Source organism: Leopardus geoffroyi, chromosome C1, assembly GCF_018350155.1.
Source record: "Leopardus geoffroyi isolate Oge1 chromosome C1, O.geoffroyi_Oge1_pat1.0, whole genome shotgun sequence".
NCBI lineage: Eukaryota > Metazoa > Chordata > Mammalia > Carnivora > Felidae > Leopardus > Leopardus geoffroyi.
The window spans coordinates 67,238,652-67,255,777 of NC_059328.1; positions in this window are offsets into that span (position 1 = coordinate 67,238,652).

Here is a 17,126-nt window from a genome sequence, read left to right on the forward strand (position 1 = left end):
CTCGTCTAGGTTTTTGAATGCTCTGTCATCTTCAGTATGGCCTATACTTTGACAGATGTTTAACAGGGAACTGAACATAAATGGCTCAAAAACCAATCGGTTCTTAGATGCCTTTCTTCAAAATACCCTGTTCTACTGAGAACAAATAAGGATGATGCTCCTAACGGTTAACATTTACTCTGTGCTAAGCATCGTGCTTTATACGTACTTTACGTATTCATTTGGTCTTGACGGTAACTCTTTGGAATTATTTTTGTTTTACAGATCAGGAAATTAAATCATATCATGTGTATCCTGTTTGATTAAGGGTTGGATCTGGAAAAGGAAAACAGTCCTCTCTGACACGAAGGCCTATACATTTTTTATAAGATTTTATTTTTTACATAATCTCTGTACCCAGTGTGAAGCTCGAGCTCCCAACCTGGAGATGAAGAGTCACAGGCTCTACTGACTGAAACAGCAAGTCACCCCTCAAGCCTGTACTTTTAACCATCAGTTTACATTGTTTTCCACAAGTAATAGGAGAGAAAAGAGATGTAAGTAAGTAAGTAAGTAAATAAATAAATAAATAAATAAATAAACAAGCTAGCTAGCCTGAGAATAAAAAATTATAAATTTAAGTCTAAAGTCAAAATCAAAGAAGAAACAAAGAGATTATGAATGATATAGCAGTAATTTCAGAGTACGTTTATCCTGATTTACACCCTGCTAAGAATGGGGTTCTATTTCTTATCAATCTGAGTCATATCTGCCAAGCAATGTTTTCTGAGAGAAGCCAAGAGTAATATTAACCACAAGCTAAAGATAAGCATCGCTATCAACAGATGCCACATATGAAAGATGCACATGGAAAAAAAAATGCTAGTTGAAAATCCTCCCCAACATGTACAGTGATTTTATGCAAGTAACTCTGTCTTCTGATAGATTCTCTTACTCAGAAAAAACAATAGCTCAAAAAACTAAAATACTAAGAATAAGGAATTTTCACTGGGCCTCAAGGAATTTATGGTTGAATAAAAAGTTCAGGGTATGATTTATTAAAATTTATTTTTGTTTCGCTTGTTATTTGTTTCCTCAACAATACATTCCCTCTTCTTCTGGCAACTGATTGTGGTTGGAAGAAGAGGTAACCCTTCAGCAATTCAGTTCATGGTGTGGTGGGGTGACCCCTCTGGAAAAGTCCCAAGATAGGAAAATGTGACCTGGGCTAAGTAAGTCAGCATATCGCATTGCAGAGGCCTAAAACAAACCTCAAGTTTTGTCAGGAATACTGGGGAGAATTCCATCACTATTCAGCTAGAAATATATACACACACACACACACACACACACACATATACATACATATACATATACATATACATATACATATACATATACATATATATATACATATACATATACACACATATATAGTCCCTCAAGCTGCTGGCAGCCATCATGGTGTCCTTGGGAAGCAAAGGAAGCAGAGCCAACAGAAAGAAAGAACCCAGCTTATTGTCTCTCGATGTGCTGAAGCTCCACCTCAGAAAGACTATCAAGCTATCCCAGTCAATAAATTATTTTCCTTTGCTTTGATGTCAGTTTAAACGAGACTTCCTGTAATCTGCAATGCAAAGAGTCTCAAGCAAAGTTGCTTTCAACTAAGTGTTTAATTTGCTTTTCAGACACCTTTACCAGTGAACCATGTCCTAAGGATTTACTATCTGTTCGTTCGTTCATTCATTCATTGATTCATTCATTAGTTTATTTGCTAATTCATATCTGTTTTCTACCTAATATTATCATGACCCTGTCTGTTCTAAGCACTGTAGAGGTTTCACTGACGTCTGGGCCATTAACAATCACCACATAATCTAGCAGAATGAGGTAAACATGTATATTTTCTCACTCAACAAATATATTTAGGTTCAAACAGAAAAATCATTGACAGTAGATGGAATAAAGAAAAAGGATAAGCTGGCATCAACATAGACATTAAGGATCCGTTATGCTTTCAATGTATAAAGTTGTGAGGAAAGGCATTTCAGGCAGAGAAAGCAGTAGGAAAAAAGTCATGTGGCAGGAATAATGGAATCTGTTCAAGGAAAAACAAATATTTCATTTTGGCTGCCAACTTTGGCTGGAATTTTATGTCGATTTAAAAACTCTGTATTGTAGTATATCGAGAAAAAGGCAAAAGGTTTATTTTTCCCCCTCTGGCAGCTGCCCATGAATAAGACTTCAGACACACACACACACACACACACACACACACACACACACACACACACAAGGACCTACCGCTTCAAAGCTGTTTGCCTTGGAAACAATTCTACAATGTGGGCAGATTATCATTCCTTCATCCCACAAATAGCAAATTTTGAAAGTGAGAACCTGACTTTGAGCTTTCACAACAGTCTTGACTGACTTCTCTGCCAAGTAAGTCTGCTTTACACCCAGAAAGCTCTCGTTTCACTCAGTTTATAAGGCACGGCATGAAATAACCACTGCGAAATCATCATGGCCACTAGGAGCATTGGGCGGTTTGAAAGCTGTTTAAGGTTAACCGTACAGGAAACGACCTAGTTGCGACTTTGCAAAAGCACTCAATTTGAATAACATTGTTGATATCTTTTTACTCTCCAGTCACACAGAAAATATAACATGTCTTATATCCAATACATTAATACACTCAACAAAGTGATGAGTTCTGTCTAGTAGAGGTATAAAGGGGTGTGTTCAGGGGGTCAGTAAGCCTTATGATTAGCATTGTTTATTGCCTAAAAATCACAGAGGTATTGACTGTGTGAGAAGGAATCCTATATGTCACTTGTGACTTCTGCCTAAACACATTTCATAACTGCTGTCCAATGTAATTGTTACTAACCAGTGTGGCTATTTAAAATTAAGTTTATATTAATAAAAATAAAAACAAGTCAGCTCCTTAGTCACACTACTCACATTCCAAATGCTTTATAATTATGTGTTGCTCATGATTCAGTATCAGAAGCACAGATACAGAATGTTTATATCATTGGCAGAAAGTATTATTTGATAGTGCTGTTCTGCCACATTCCAACAAATGCTTTGACCGAGCACTACTGTAATATGGAAGTCACCACAAACTGACAGCTTCTTCCAACTCTCTGTCTCCTTATTCAGAAAGAAAATCTGTCTCCTTCATGGTTATTACCTTCCAGTCCTACCTTCCAGTTCTTTGGGGAGATATAAACTAAAGCCACCTTTCATTTGTCAGGATTTCATGAGACCAAATTTAAAGTCCTTTACAATATCCTTAGAAATTGAATATCTTATATTTCCACTAATACAAGCTTCTTTACATACCAAACACAAAGAAAGAAAGCATAAATAAACAATTCCTGGCAATTTCAGGATGAAAATCTAATAGAAACCTAGCAATAATTATCATTATTTTAGCACAATAAATTGCATATAGTTGACAACAAGTGCCTTTGAACATGTGCTTTTTAAAAATGATAGGTTATAACTATAAAAATAATAGGCTGCATTAAATTGAAATATGATTATGGTTGTTTGTTGAACAAATTTAAAACAATGATAAGCCAGCACATATTTTGTTGTAAGTGCCTACCATAATGACCAATATATAATGGGCACTCAACAAATGTTGAATGAATTGAATTAACATGGTAATAAAGTAATATAAATGGCTGACTGATTATCATTTTGTCTGCACTTAGCATGCCTGGCAATCAAGACCTTAGAGCTCAAATACAAATTCATATTCCAAATTGCAGTTTGAGGTGCTCAGGAAGTTCAAGCCTTAAAAAAGTTCTAGAGGTGTGTGTTAAAGGATGTACTTTAAGATAGTAACTTCAACAACCATATTCAAAAGCAATGCTCTGAGTTATGTATACCACTTCTGTAAGCCACTATACACAGTTCTTGCCAAACATTTTCCCTGGATTCAGAAATGACTCTTGAAAATGCCTATTCATTTCATAATGAGGAATCTTACCGCTGGATTTATTTTTAGATTTTTATTTTTATTTTATATATATTTTTGAGAGGGAGAGAGACAGATAGAGAAATGAATGCACTCATGCTCACAAGTGGGGAAGGGGAAGAGGGAGAGAGAAAATCTCAAGCAGACCCTCCACCCAGTGCAGAACCTGATGTGGGGATCAATCTCATGACTGTGAGATCAAGAGATGAGCTGAAATCAAGAGTGGGTCACTTAATGACTGAGCCACCCAGGTGCCCCTAGTTTTAGATTTGTAAAAACTAAAATTTCTACCGTGTCTTTCTAGACAAATAACGGTTATTTGGAGACTATTTTATATACTGTGAAAAAACAAGGATAAATTTTATAGTATCATATTAAGTAAATTTTTATTTAATTGTTTGGATTTTGACTCATTTATCTAGATTTTTTTTCCAGAAAGTAAATGACTAAAGGAAAAATCTTGTAAAATTTACAGCTCAACTATCAACAGAATATATGTTATACAACTTAGCTAATTAATGGACTATTTATAGCTATTCTGCTTTGCAGTTTTTCTGCAGCCATGTAGAACAAATAGTTTCATTTGTTCCGTTTAATGTTTGCATCACCTCTGGTGGATTCAAGCATTGCTTTGGTGTTCTAAGTATGGAAAACCAGGATGGCTCGGGTGCACTGATGTTTAGAAGCAAATCTACCAATTTTACTACAACTAGCATAATACACTCTCTCTAAACGACTCTTTATGAGTATGGTCATCAGAAACAAAAGCATATTGCCAATGTCATGAATAAATTCCATGAATCCCACGATTCTTCGTTTTTCAAGACTTGTTGGCATATTTGACTAAAAATATTAAAATCATGGGATCTTCCTTTGTGCAAAGCTGTATCTATCAGTTTCTACACCATAATGTTTAGAATTTTAATTTGACCCTTTAATATAAGATTTTTCTTTGTTTTTAGATTTGTAAAATTGATCTAAAATAGATTTATTCCACAGAACAGTAAGTTTGCTTTTTTTTTTCAACGTTTTATTTATTTTTGGGAGAGAGAGAGACAGAGCATGACGAGGGAGGGGCAGAGAGAGAGGGAGACACAGAATCGGAAACAGGCTCCAGGCTCTGAGCCATCAGCCCAGAGCCTGACGCGGGGCTCGAACTCATGGACCGCGAGATCGTGACCTGGCTGAAGTCGGACGCTTAACCGACTGCGCCACCCAGGCGCCCCCAGTAAGTTTCTTAATGATAAGACTATGATATAAACTTTTGGCCAGCAGAATGTCAGAAATTCAATAAATACTTTCCAAATTGGTGTGAGATAAATTTTAGAAGACATGATTTTATGCTGACATATTTGTTATGCAAGAAGATGTCATATAGATATTTATGTTAAATGTATGTATGCATGTGTATATGTTTATCTACACAGATATATATGTTGTAATTTATATTATATTAAAATATACACATATGTGTATATACATTGATGACAGAAAACATTTCAGAACACTTATATTTTTGATAATCAATCCATCATGACTTAATAAGAACATTGGTAGTTAAGTTAATTCTATGAACACTCATTCTCAACTGATGTTGTTAATCACCCTGACATCTAAAGAAAAGTCAATTTCCAAGGTTGTCTCTACAAAACAATATACTTTAGTTACTATTGTTTCAACATGTTACCAGACTTGACTTTTCTATAACACAAACTGCTTATTGAGATAAAACAGTTGAAACCACATGCATGATTTCTTATTCGACTATCTTCTCAAAACTACTTTTTCATAATTACTATGCTTTACTTGGAACGATTTTAGTTGAACCACAGTTCTCTGGTGAAGCCAAAACTTTTTCAGTAAAAAGTAGTGACAAGTTGAAATAGGAAGCAAATGGTGTACAACTATCCTCTATATTAAAATAAGTGTTGCCACTTCTAGTGTGTACAGGGCTAAAGTCTTAAGTGTAGACTACATTGGCCCTGCATACCATATATTCTAAAAATGGTGCCTTTTCCCTATGCATAATAGGGAGCTATTAAAGGTGAGGGAGGGATATATTTTCGATTTGTAATTTAAATTTTTTTTAACTTTTTATTTATTTTTGAGACAGGGAGAGACAGAGCATGAATGGGGGAGAGTCAGAGAGAGAGGGAGACACAGAATCTGAAACAGGCTCCAGGCTCTGAGCAGTCAGCACAGAGCCCGATGCGGGGCTTGAACTCATGAACCGTTAGATCATGACCTGAGCCGAAGTCAGAGGTTTAACCGACTGAGCCACCCAGGCGCCCCTCGATTTGTAATTTAGACTGTTAAACTGTACTGCTGGTGAGCATGGGTAGAGAGAAGAGGAAATACAAGATACTTTTCAAATAGGTGAAAAGCTATGGAGACAAAAAATAAAGGTACTTGGCCTTTCGGCTAAGATCAAGTGTAAAAAAAGAAAGGTGTTAGAAACACTCAAAAGACAGAGTAGACAACACAGCATATTTCATTTTATTATATTGGATCACAGATGCCATTTATGAGGTTGTATGCTATAGGGGAAGTAAGAGGTAAAGAAAAGTATATTTCAGTCTTCACCAGGTAGTTAATGAGTCCTACAAAAGGCTTTTCAAAAAAACTTACATTTTCTCTGATATAATTTTACTCTCTTTCCTTAAATTTCCTGAATCTGAGTGAGTCCATATGTAAAGCACTAAGCTACAGCTGAGGTAAGGTATGCCCAAGATGAAGAAATAATGGTGCCATTTGGAAAGAAGAATTGCATAATTTCCTATACCACCATTAAAAGAACCTTCACGCCTTACATCTTGGATCATTCCTAGGTTTACTAAGAGATTGTTTCTCTCAGGATTATGTGTTGTGTAATGAGGAAGCAGAATTGGACACAGGGAGGAGCTGAGCTAGAATTTACAAGCAACAAAGTCCTCTACTCTGAGGCTGGCAGAGAGATTCAGAGTAATCCACCATTGAGGCAAAGGGGCCATACCTTTTAACCCCCATGTGACAAATCATTGGATGTATGCCTCTTTCAGGAATGGATATGTCTTTGGCAAGGCATTTTTTAGCTAATTCCCAGGGAGGGACACAGGTGACAGAAGTCAGCCTCCTCTTTCCTGCACACAGCCAGGATATGAGTGCTTCAGTCCTGAAAGAAGGATCTGGACAGAATATCATAGCATCCACTACACAATCAAAGACAGAAAGTAATTTTAGAATTTTCAAACTACTGTCAAACGTACACACACACACACACACACACACACACACACACAGAGGACAAAATCAACAATGACAAGAAACCAAACCAGAAAGACAGTTAGCTTTATGGGAAGTGTTTTCTCTTTTATTTATGTTTATATTGCATTTTTGAAAAAGGAAAATAAAGATAAAGGTCATGATAGCTGCATTAGTATGGATTGATCTGGCTCAGTGAACTGAATCCCCTAAATGAGAATTTCTGGAGTAGTTAAAAGAGAAAGAACTTTTTAACAGGGACTTTGATTGATGACCATAACCTATACCAGCTTTTGCCTTAGTGATATGGTGAAGATGAAATGCTACAGCTTGTTTGAAATGAGGAATCATGTTTTTAAAGGACATTTTCTTCTGTTCATTGGACAATGTAGTGACTTAGGAGTTGCAGCACTTCTGTTTCTTTGTGTCGAGAATTTATTTCTGCTTACTACTGTAAGCTAAAGATTGCAGTTGAGGAAAGTCTCGACTAAATCACATTTTCTTCCTTAAATTTGTGTGTTCAAAATCAAATAAGACTATTCACCTGTTTTATTAGAAAAGAAAAGTAATAATTATTGAGTAAATCTTTTTCACACCACTCTTTATTAAAAATATATTAGATGCCTTAGATTACTCTATTAGTGCTTTAAATGTTTTCCTAAGGTCTTTTAATCTCTCGTAGTTAAGAAAAAATAAATATTGAAAAAAATCATAAAAATAGAACAAAGAAACTGATGGAAAGGCTTTGTAATTTCTCTAGGAATTTTAGAAACTTGAGGCAATTTAGTCATAACGAGTTAGCAAGTTAATGGTTAAATTTAAAAAATGTGTGTATGAGAGAGTGGATGATAGAAGTATCTTGATGCTGAACACATTCTCGAGGCATCACTATGTAACTAGGGACAAGCCATATGATTCTTTTATCCTTTGGAAAATAAACTAAGGATAAAACTAGAAAACAATAGTTCTGACTCATATACAGGAAAAGATCTGTGTCTAACCAAGTGGCATAATTGAACCATGGAGAATTGCTTTTGGATCACATAAAACTATATTATGTTGGAGCTGGGAGGAACTGTAATATTGCAATCCCCTCCCTTAACAGATAAGGATGTTGTGACCAAAACAGTGAAGTTTCTCCATTAAGGTGACCCATAGAGGTGTTCATGCTCTCATCTCTACCTTACCCTATATCTAGCAGAGGACAAGGAAGTAATCTCAGCTTCTTACACAAACTTTTTGTTGACCTTCTCCCTGAACCCTATGATATATTATAGATTTCTAAAATTATGAATAGTAATTATTCACTTCCCCAATTATGCCTCAGTTATTTTATAAATCGGGCTCTCTCTTATTGATTTTACTAATATACCTCTTGTGTATTCTGGACTTTAATCTAGTTCAGTGATTATCATTGTCATTATTTTAAAGATGAGATAAAGTTAACTGAGTTATAGAGGTTAATTATCTTGTTCAAGGCCACTTAATTTTTCTGAGATAGATTCTATTTTCAAATCCAAGGTGTTCCGACCCCAAGTTCATTTCTTTATTTTAAACGCCTGAAGGAGTTTCTAGTACCAAATAAGAACTCAATGAAAGTATGCCGAATGACTGAATAAGGGAACAGTAAGCTAGGGGTAGAGTGGCTGCTAGAACCAGCATTTCCTCTTTATAATTTTGAATCATGTGTTGTTTCTACTAATCATCACCGCTCTGCCCCATTCAAGTACTCTTTTTAAAAACTGCCCTTTTTAAAAAAACATTCAGTTTGAGTATCAGCTCCCAGAAATCCTTACTTTAAACGAGGCAACATGTCTTAACCTCTTTATTTAGATGAGAAATACAGCAGATACAGCAAAGTGATGGACTGGACTCACCCCACTACCCCCAAGCATGTGGGACAAGAAGGAAATGTCAGTAACCCTCTTATGGTTTAAGAAGCAAACAAGATTTTACTGTTTCCAAAAACAAATGTCTATTTGAATATTACCAGGACAACAAACTGTTGGATGATGACCAATCAGAATCACAGATGCTACTGAGGTTAAGCCTTAATAGCAAAAGTCTCTATAGTCCAAGATTCTAAGACTTCTTAAAATAACTTTGCAAAAATAGTGCATTATGCAGAATTCAATTTGTTTTTCTAAAGCTGTAAGGGAGGAGGGAATATTTTTGGCCTTCTTATCTTGCTGAGATTTCTTTCACTGTTGTTGTAGTTTTCAAGACCAAGATCTACAATTCCATTAATTAGCTCCAAGAGAAGAAAAGGCATGGCTGAGAAGCTCAAAATTCATACTGTGCAGAGGAAATGGCACAGTGCAAGATTATTAAAAAACAGCATATGGACTAAGCAATATTTTGCATCTAAAAAGCTTCCTTCAAATATTGTAGCTGCAAAATTTTTGCTCCCTTTCTTGGTTATCTTGACTACATCTTCTTAACCCACTACTTAATATTTGGGATTTTATACTATCTGCCAGTTCATTTTCCATGCTCCTTACTATACGAATCACATGATTTTTCTAGGCCAAGTGCCATGAGAACCATTACACAATGATCTCTCACACTATACCAAATATTGCTTTACAGGCATGATATATCATATTATCTATTTACAAAGAAAAAGAGAGTCTTGGGGCGCCTGGGTGGCTCAGTCGGTTAAGTGTCTGACTTCGGTTCAGATCATTATCTGGTTGATCCTGAGTTCAAGCCCTGCATCAGGTTCTGTGCTGACAGCTCGGAGCCTGGAGCCTGTTGCAGATTCTGTGTCTCCCTCTCTCTCTTCCCCGTTGCTGCTCATGCTCATGCTCATGCTCATGCTCATGCCTGTCTCTCTCTCTTTCTCTCTCTCTCTCTCTCAAATAAACATTTTTTAAAAAGGGGAGAAAAGACAACAAAAGCCTTAAGGATTAAACATTGGGTTATTTGACAAATTAGAGTTGTTCAAAAGAAAAGAAGCGATTCCTATGAAATATATCTAACCCTTGTGGTCTATTTTAAAGGAAGCCTCATATTACTCACTAGATAACATTTATCACTTTTGTACACAGTAAGAATTTTTTTTTATCTTATGATCTATTTTATAGCCTTTTCAAAATTCTTTACAAATTGCAAAGTATTTTCTCATGGAGGCTATCCTCTAGAAAACACTATTCACATGTGAATTATATATTAATATTAGCTATATAATAAGAGAACAGGCACTGAATAATGAAAAATAATCAGTAATGAGGTATTTCTCACTATTCTTTATCTTTTCACTGAGCTACAATATATAGTCTTTCCAAAGAAACAGCACAATAGAGTGGAAAGAAAACCATCTCTGGATTGACACAACTCCGGCTTCAAATACTATTTTGGAAATCTACCTACTTGGGACCTTTGGTCAAGCAATCGGTCTTCTCAACTTGTTAGATAGAAGAAAACATTTCTTGTCCTTTTTTTTTTTTTTTTAAGTTTATTTAGAGAGAGAATGAGAATGAGACAGGGAGGAGCAGAGAGAGATAGAGAGAGAGACACAGAGAGAGAATCCAAAGCAGGCTCTGCACTGCCAGAACAGAGCCTGATGTGAGGCCCAAATCCACAAACCATGAGATCATAACCTAAGCCAAAATCAAAAGTCAGTTGATTAGTCGACTGAGCCACCAAGGTGCTCCATGTTTCTTGTTTATATTAATCAAATTCATAAACATTTTCCAGTAAGAGCATCCAATTCACATGGATAATTTTATCACACTTCAAACTTGATGCAAAGAAATTCAGATTTTTTATGAACACTTGAATTTAAATTTTTTAAATGTTTTTATTTATTTTTGAGAGAGAGAGAGAGATAGAGAGAGAGAGAGAGAGAGAGAGAGAGAGTGCACAAGCAGGGGAAGGGCAGAGAGAGAGGGAGACACAGAATCCAAAGCAGGCTCCAGGTTCTGGGCTGTCAGCATGGAGCCCGACGTGGGGTGAAACTCAGGAGCCATGAGATCATGACGCCAAAGTCAGACGCTTAACTGACTGAGCCACCCAGGCGCCCCTAACACTTGAAATCTTATCATGGATAAATATATAATGTTTTAGTGGATTTGGTAGTATTCACAAGTACAACAAATACTTCTATAGCTTTGTGGAACACAGAACACATTTTGGGACAAAAACCACTTTAGGTCAACTAAATGCATATTCCACAAAGGATAGACAACATTATTATTATTTTTTTCTATTGAGTAGTAAGAAGTTGAGCCCAAACTGAAATACATTAAAAAGGAAAGGCTGATAATAATCAAATGTGGTTTCTTTCTTTCTTTCTTTCTTTCTTTCTTTCTTTCTTTCTTTCTTTCTTTTTCTTTCTTTTCTCTCTCTCTCTCTCCCTCTCTCTCTCTCTCTCTCTCTTTTTCTTTCCTTTTTCTTTCTGTACTGAAAGAAGATGGGTTAAAGGACATGACCTTAGATATGAAAGCCTAGTTTTCTCCTAACAATGAATCCCAGAATCAGGAAGAATTACCCACTTTGAAGGACTTACCTTTGTTAAAATAAAATAAAATGGAGGCTAGGCTTGAAAATCCCCCAAGCAGAAAAAACCATTTAAGCCACATAAGCAAAACTAATTCTAGCTTATTTCATGAACATAAGTGAAATTTAACTTGGGTTATTTCTTTTCAATGCCTCTGATAATCATAAAAAACCTTAAGTCATCTTGTTGTAATGGTAAAAGATAATCACTTTTAACCAATCCCTTGCTGTCTGGAAAATGCTGTTGTAATAACCTATCATCGTAACCGTGAAAAAAACTCGCTTTTTCACTTTAGAAGTCATCCTGTAACATCATGCCTCTGAGTTGCATATCAATTTTGGTTTTGTGAAGACTTGGTCTCTCATTCAATAAACTATTCATTTCTGGTAAAGCTCTCCAAAAATTTTTTACACACCATGTACAAAATAACCTGTGCCAGCAGAGAGGAGTAGTTGAGGTAAGCATGTTCAATTTATTCTTCAAATTTACCAATCAGAAAAGGCCTTCTAATTTTCATGAAAAAAAAAAAAAAAGGCCAAAAGAGCAACATTGAGAGAAGAGAGGACCTACAATCTTTCATCTTCCACTTGGACGTGTCATTACTATTCAAACGAATACTGTCTCGTGTGTGATGATAAACCACAAGGTAGAGCGATTTTGTATGATATGATGGTTCTATCGCTAATGCAAAGTTATCTATAAGTACATGTATAGAAATGCAAACAATTTTTTTATAAACTTGGAATTGACATAATTTAGTTTTGTTTTAACATTTTCTTTACTTCAACATTTGTTGACATACTAAGGAATATGTTCAGGATTGATTTGGTTTCTTTAAACTGATTCACCTCTTATTTTAGTCAAGTAACTTTCTGAAAGTATAGCATTAAGCTTAACTCAAGTACTGAAACATATCTGCCTGGATTTTAATTGGAAGTTTGACATACATGATATTTCATCATAAAATCATTTCTTTCTATTGTTTTGATCAAACACAACTCAAGAAACAATGTTGGTGCATTTAGTAAACCAAAAAACAACTGATCACTCAGACTATTTAGGGAATTGAATGCTTTCTCTGTATGGCATTTTGGTTTACTCAATCTAATCAATTAAAATACCAATAAATTAATTTACGACATATTAAAATAAAATAACATCTCTTGCACCTAAAATGTTGCTGAACATAAAGTCTTTAAGTGATTCCAAATGAACCTGAGATCTGTCTTTTATTGTTTTGTAACCACATTGAATAAAAATTTTCATTTTAACTGTAAAAGAGGAAGTTTAGTTAAATGTGTTCATTCAGCGCTACATAATATAATTTATTGAATTTATTTAAATTTAACTGGCAAACAAATGGAAATAGACAGGTTAAATAAGCATTTAATTATCCTGACCCATAATTAGGACAGGATTTGAAATTACCTTATATATTTTTTATAAATTATTATGGTGAAATATACAGAATTCATTACCTTTAAGAGGCTATAATTGAGGACAAAGTTGCACAAATTTGAACCTTGCAACTGGCAGAATGAAGGAAAGACTTGAGAAGTCGTGTAGATCTAATTAGATGATCAGTAAATTAAATTAAAAAAGTATTTCAAAAGGGTCCTATCCCTTTTTTGGAAGTTGTTACATGAGAGCTAGCATCTCATACACTTGACTTTCTGGAATTGATCAACTATGCAAGCTTTATTCAAGTCTAGAAGTCTGTAAAAAGGGGAATAGCTTGACCAGTCCAATTCACTCCATCTATATTTGCCATCAATGCTAAACTTAAAGTTGCTGTCAGATCACTATCACTACCGGGAATAAATGGGAGATTGAGTTTGGGGTCAAGGATAATGGGAAACCAGGGATGTTAGCTTTCATTTTTACTTTCAATATGCCTGGAAGATTGTAAGGGACAGAATACTGCAGTTATTTATATATGAAGCCAAAACGCAGAGAATAGGTTTCTGATAATTCCTGGGTAAATGTTCCTTCTGGGAAGAAAACCCAGTAGGTAGAAGAAATGAAGTACTCTGTATATGCAACTACATGAATTATGCACTGAACAGAATCTATGAGTAGAAAAAACAGATCTGCGCTGATCCAAAGCTCTGGAGGAGATACTAAAAGTACATTTTTTTGAATACATAACACAAATTCTTATTCTCTTATGACCTCATCTTTTATCTGGGGTGAAAATCATCTCCAATTTTTTTTCATTATTTTTACCAAATTAAAATTACAAAATCTATATGTCTTCATCTACAATTACTATTCTATTGTTCTGCAGGTTTTTTTTTTCAGTGTAATTGATTAGCAAGGGAAAATGATAGTCATGATGTTTTAATCAAAATTTATTTATGGTTGATCAAACTCTCACCATGTCCTTGATTCATTTTACCTTTGTGACCTTAAATATGTAAAATCTTCCATAGTCCTCCTGGTTTTTGTTTCTTTTCTGACATAGATCTAAATAGCTCTTACTCTTTCTTCTTAATTCTTCTTAATTGATACTTTCTTCTTCACTGCTACCAACCTGAATTCCCCTCTAATTAATATACTCACTCAAAAATGAACCAGAGGGCTTGAGGGCTGTGTGACTTTAGTAACTCATGTCACCTCTCTGAGCTTCAGTTTCTTAACTTAAAAAATGCAGAATCAAACCTACATGTTTTCTAATATCCCACCTAGGTCTTAAAGCTAAGAAACCAAGAATGGGCATGGAGGAGGGAGATGTGAGAGACTGCAGGAAAAAAAAAATCTGAAAAATTGACGTCAAGTCCTAGCAATAAACAAAATAGTAACACTTTCCCTGGTGCTGTTAAATGTTTGCTACAAAGACAGCAGGATTCTTCCTTAAAGTCTGGCTCATTTTGTTACCTCCAAGTTGAGATAGTGAAAGCACTAGGCTGGAATAAGTACAATAAGAGCAAAAGAGCAACTCCGGGTATTCAACTTTGACCTATTAAACTGGATGATAAAAATGGTCTTTATAATGCCTTGATTATGAATAACCACCATCTTCCTCTCCCCTTATTAAGAAAAGGAAAAAAATTGCAGTGAAACATGTAACTGAAATAGGGCATGACACCTTTAAAAAAATAAGCTTTTCCACCAAATGTCAAAGATTCTGTGGTTTAGATGAAATGAAATACCAATAGTTGTGTATTTCTCATGAGATTGGAACATTTCTAGAAGAGGCTGACTTACACAAATCTGAAAAAAAAATCAAGCCACCAAATTGTTAATAAAGAGTGTTTTGAATCTCCAAATATGAGCTGTTAGTTTCTAAAATATTTATGTTCTACATTTCTGTGTTCAAGTAACTCCATAAATGATGTCAACCTTAGGGCAATAAAATAAACCAAACCTATTTTCTTGTGAAAATAATGGTAAGGCTGGGGAAGGGGATGGGTATTGAGTCTTCCCCCAAAATGATGATTGGTCCACACTAGGTCAAAAGTTCACATAGAATATTTAGTGAATTCATATTTACTCCCATGGATGTTTTTTAAACTGTTATATTTACTGAATTGAAATCTTTACTTCCACTTCCTCTTCAGATTTTCTCTGTGACTTTGGAAAGATCACTGAACTGCAACCTGCCTGTTTAGTCATTTGTAACATTAATCTTTATTCCTTCATTTACTTAAAAAATATCTACGGCATACCTTCTAAGCACAAAGCAAATGGCTTGCCCGATATGTCAGATACAGTGACAAATTTAGACATGAGGCTTACTGAACTTATTATCTTGAGAGAGAGGGGAAAATAACATGTATATAAATAATGTGTTCTCAGTGTTATGTTAAAAAATATATTAGACAGAATTGAAAGTGACAAATGTCATAAAGAAGTTCAGATAAGGTACACTGTAAGTTCAGAACAAGGCAAGATTATTTAAAGTAGAGATAAATGAAAGGATTTTGGATGAGTTGAAATTTTATCTGGGCATAAAATTGCAGGTTGAAGTTGAACCTAAGGGAATAAGGAAGAAGCATATTGTGGACAGGGTCAGGTGTCCCCCAAGGAGTTCAGTTAGCCTAGAGCTTCATGTGAAAACAAACAAACAAAGAGCACAGCAATAATTAAATTTGGACCAAATTGCAAGAAGTACTGATTACCAAAGTTAAGGTTTCAAGATTTATTCCGTGAACTTTAATAAAGCACTGAAGGTTTTTAAGTCAGGAAGAGATAGAAATTCATTATGATTTTAAGATTAAATCTATATAGATGATCTTTGTCTTCCTTAACTGGATGTGTAAAGGAATTCCCAGAACATTCTTACAGCCTGGGAGAAGCATCTTACTTTTTTCAACAGCAACCTATGTGCTACTGCTTGCGTTAACTGTAATAACAGGTTATAAACATATTGAGCTCTATCATAGTTTATTTACCTTAATACTGAAACAATGTTCCTTGTAATAAATGTATTCACTGTGAAGAACAGGGATAGAGAACAAGTGACAATAGTTTTCTTCCAAGTAAATTAGGTGTTAGTGTCAAAGAAAATTTAGTTTTAGGATCTGAAGCATTGTATCACATAAAAATAAACAATATTAGATTAATGGGAAATCAAAAGGCATAGAATCCATCTTGGAGTGAGCACTGTTAAATGATTCTCAGAGAGAAAATGTATATAATTATAAGCAAGACCAATTATCCAGAGTCATGTTAGCTTGATGACCCCTTTACACTTTCAGTTGTGATTACATTTAGTGCAACGTATTTATGCTTTCCTGCCCATTTCCCCTTATGTCTAAAGTCCTTCATGAAAGCACCTGAAATCTGAAAGATGGCTTGTCAAACATATTTTGTGACTTCTCTATAAGATTATCTTCTCTCCAGAAAAAGCCACAGAGGCACTTCAGTGGGAGCACTGAGGCTACTTATTTCCATACTTGGTCCATTATATTATATATAGTCCATCTTTGGTGCTTCAAATACCATCTCACCATGAAGTGCATTTGCTGTCATCATTTCTATTCACCTTTGCCTTACTTTGTTTTGAGGCCCGGGACCATACCTTAAAAATATTTGTGTTTACCTTAACTATTTTACATATGGTAGGCATTGACAAAAATTAGAAAATACATACATAAGTAAATAAACGGCCCATTCGGGAATAAAAACAACATGAGGGGAAAAAATGCTATTTTTCAGCCCTTTTCCCAGACATGAATATTTTGAAATCACACCATCTTCTCATTTTACATTGGAACAAAAACACTTCCAATCCTTCATGTGGTTAGAAATCTAAACACTGCCAAAGATACATTTCTCATTTCACACTTCAGAAATGATGCAAAAGATCATTTTATCTCCCCTGGGCTTGAAATAATGGGTAGTCTTTGCATGTGCTCCGATTAGAAAAGACTACAGATTACCCACTGTTCCTTTTAACCATACCCATCCGGA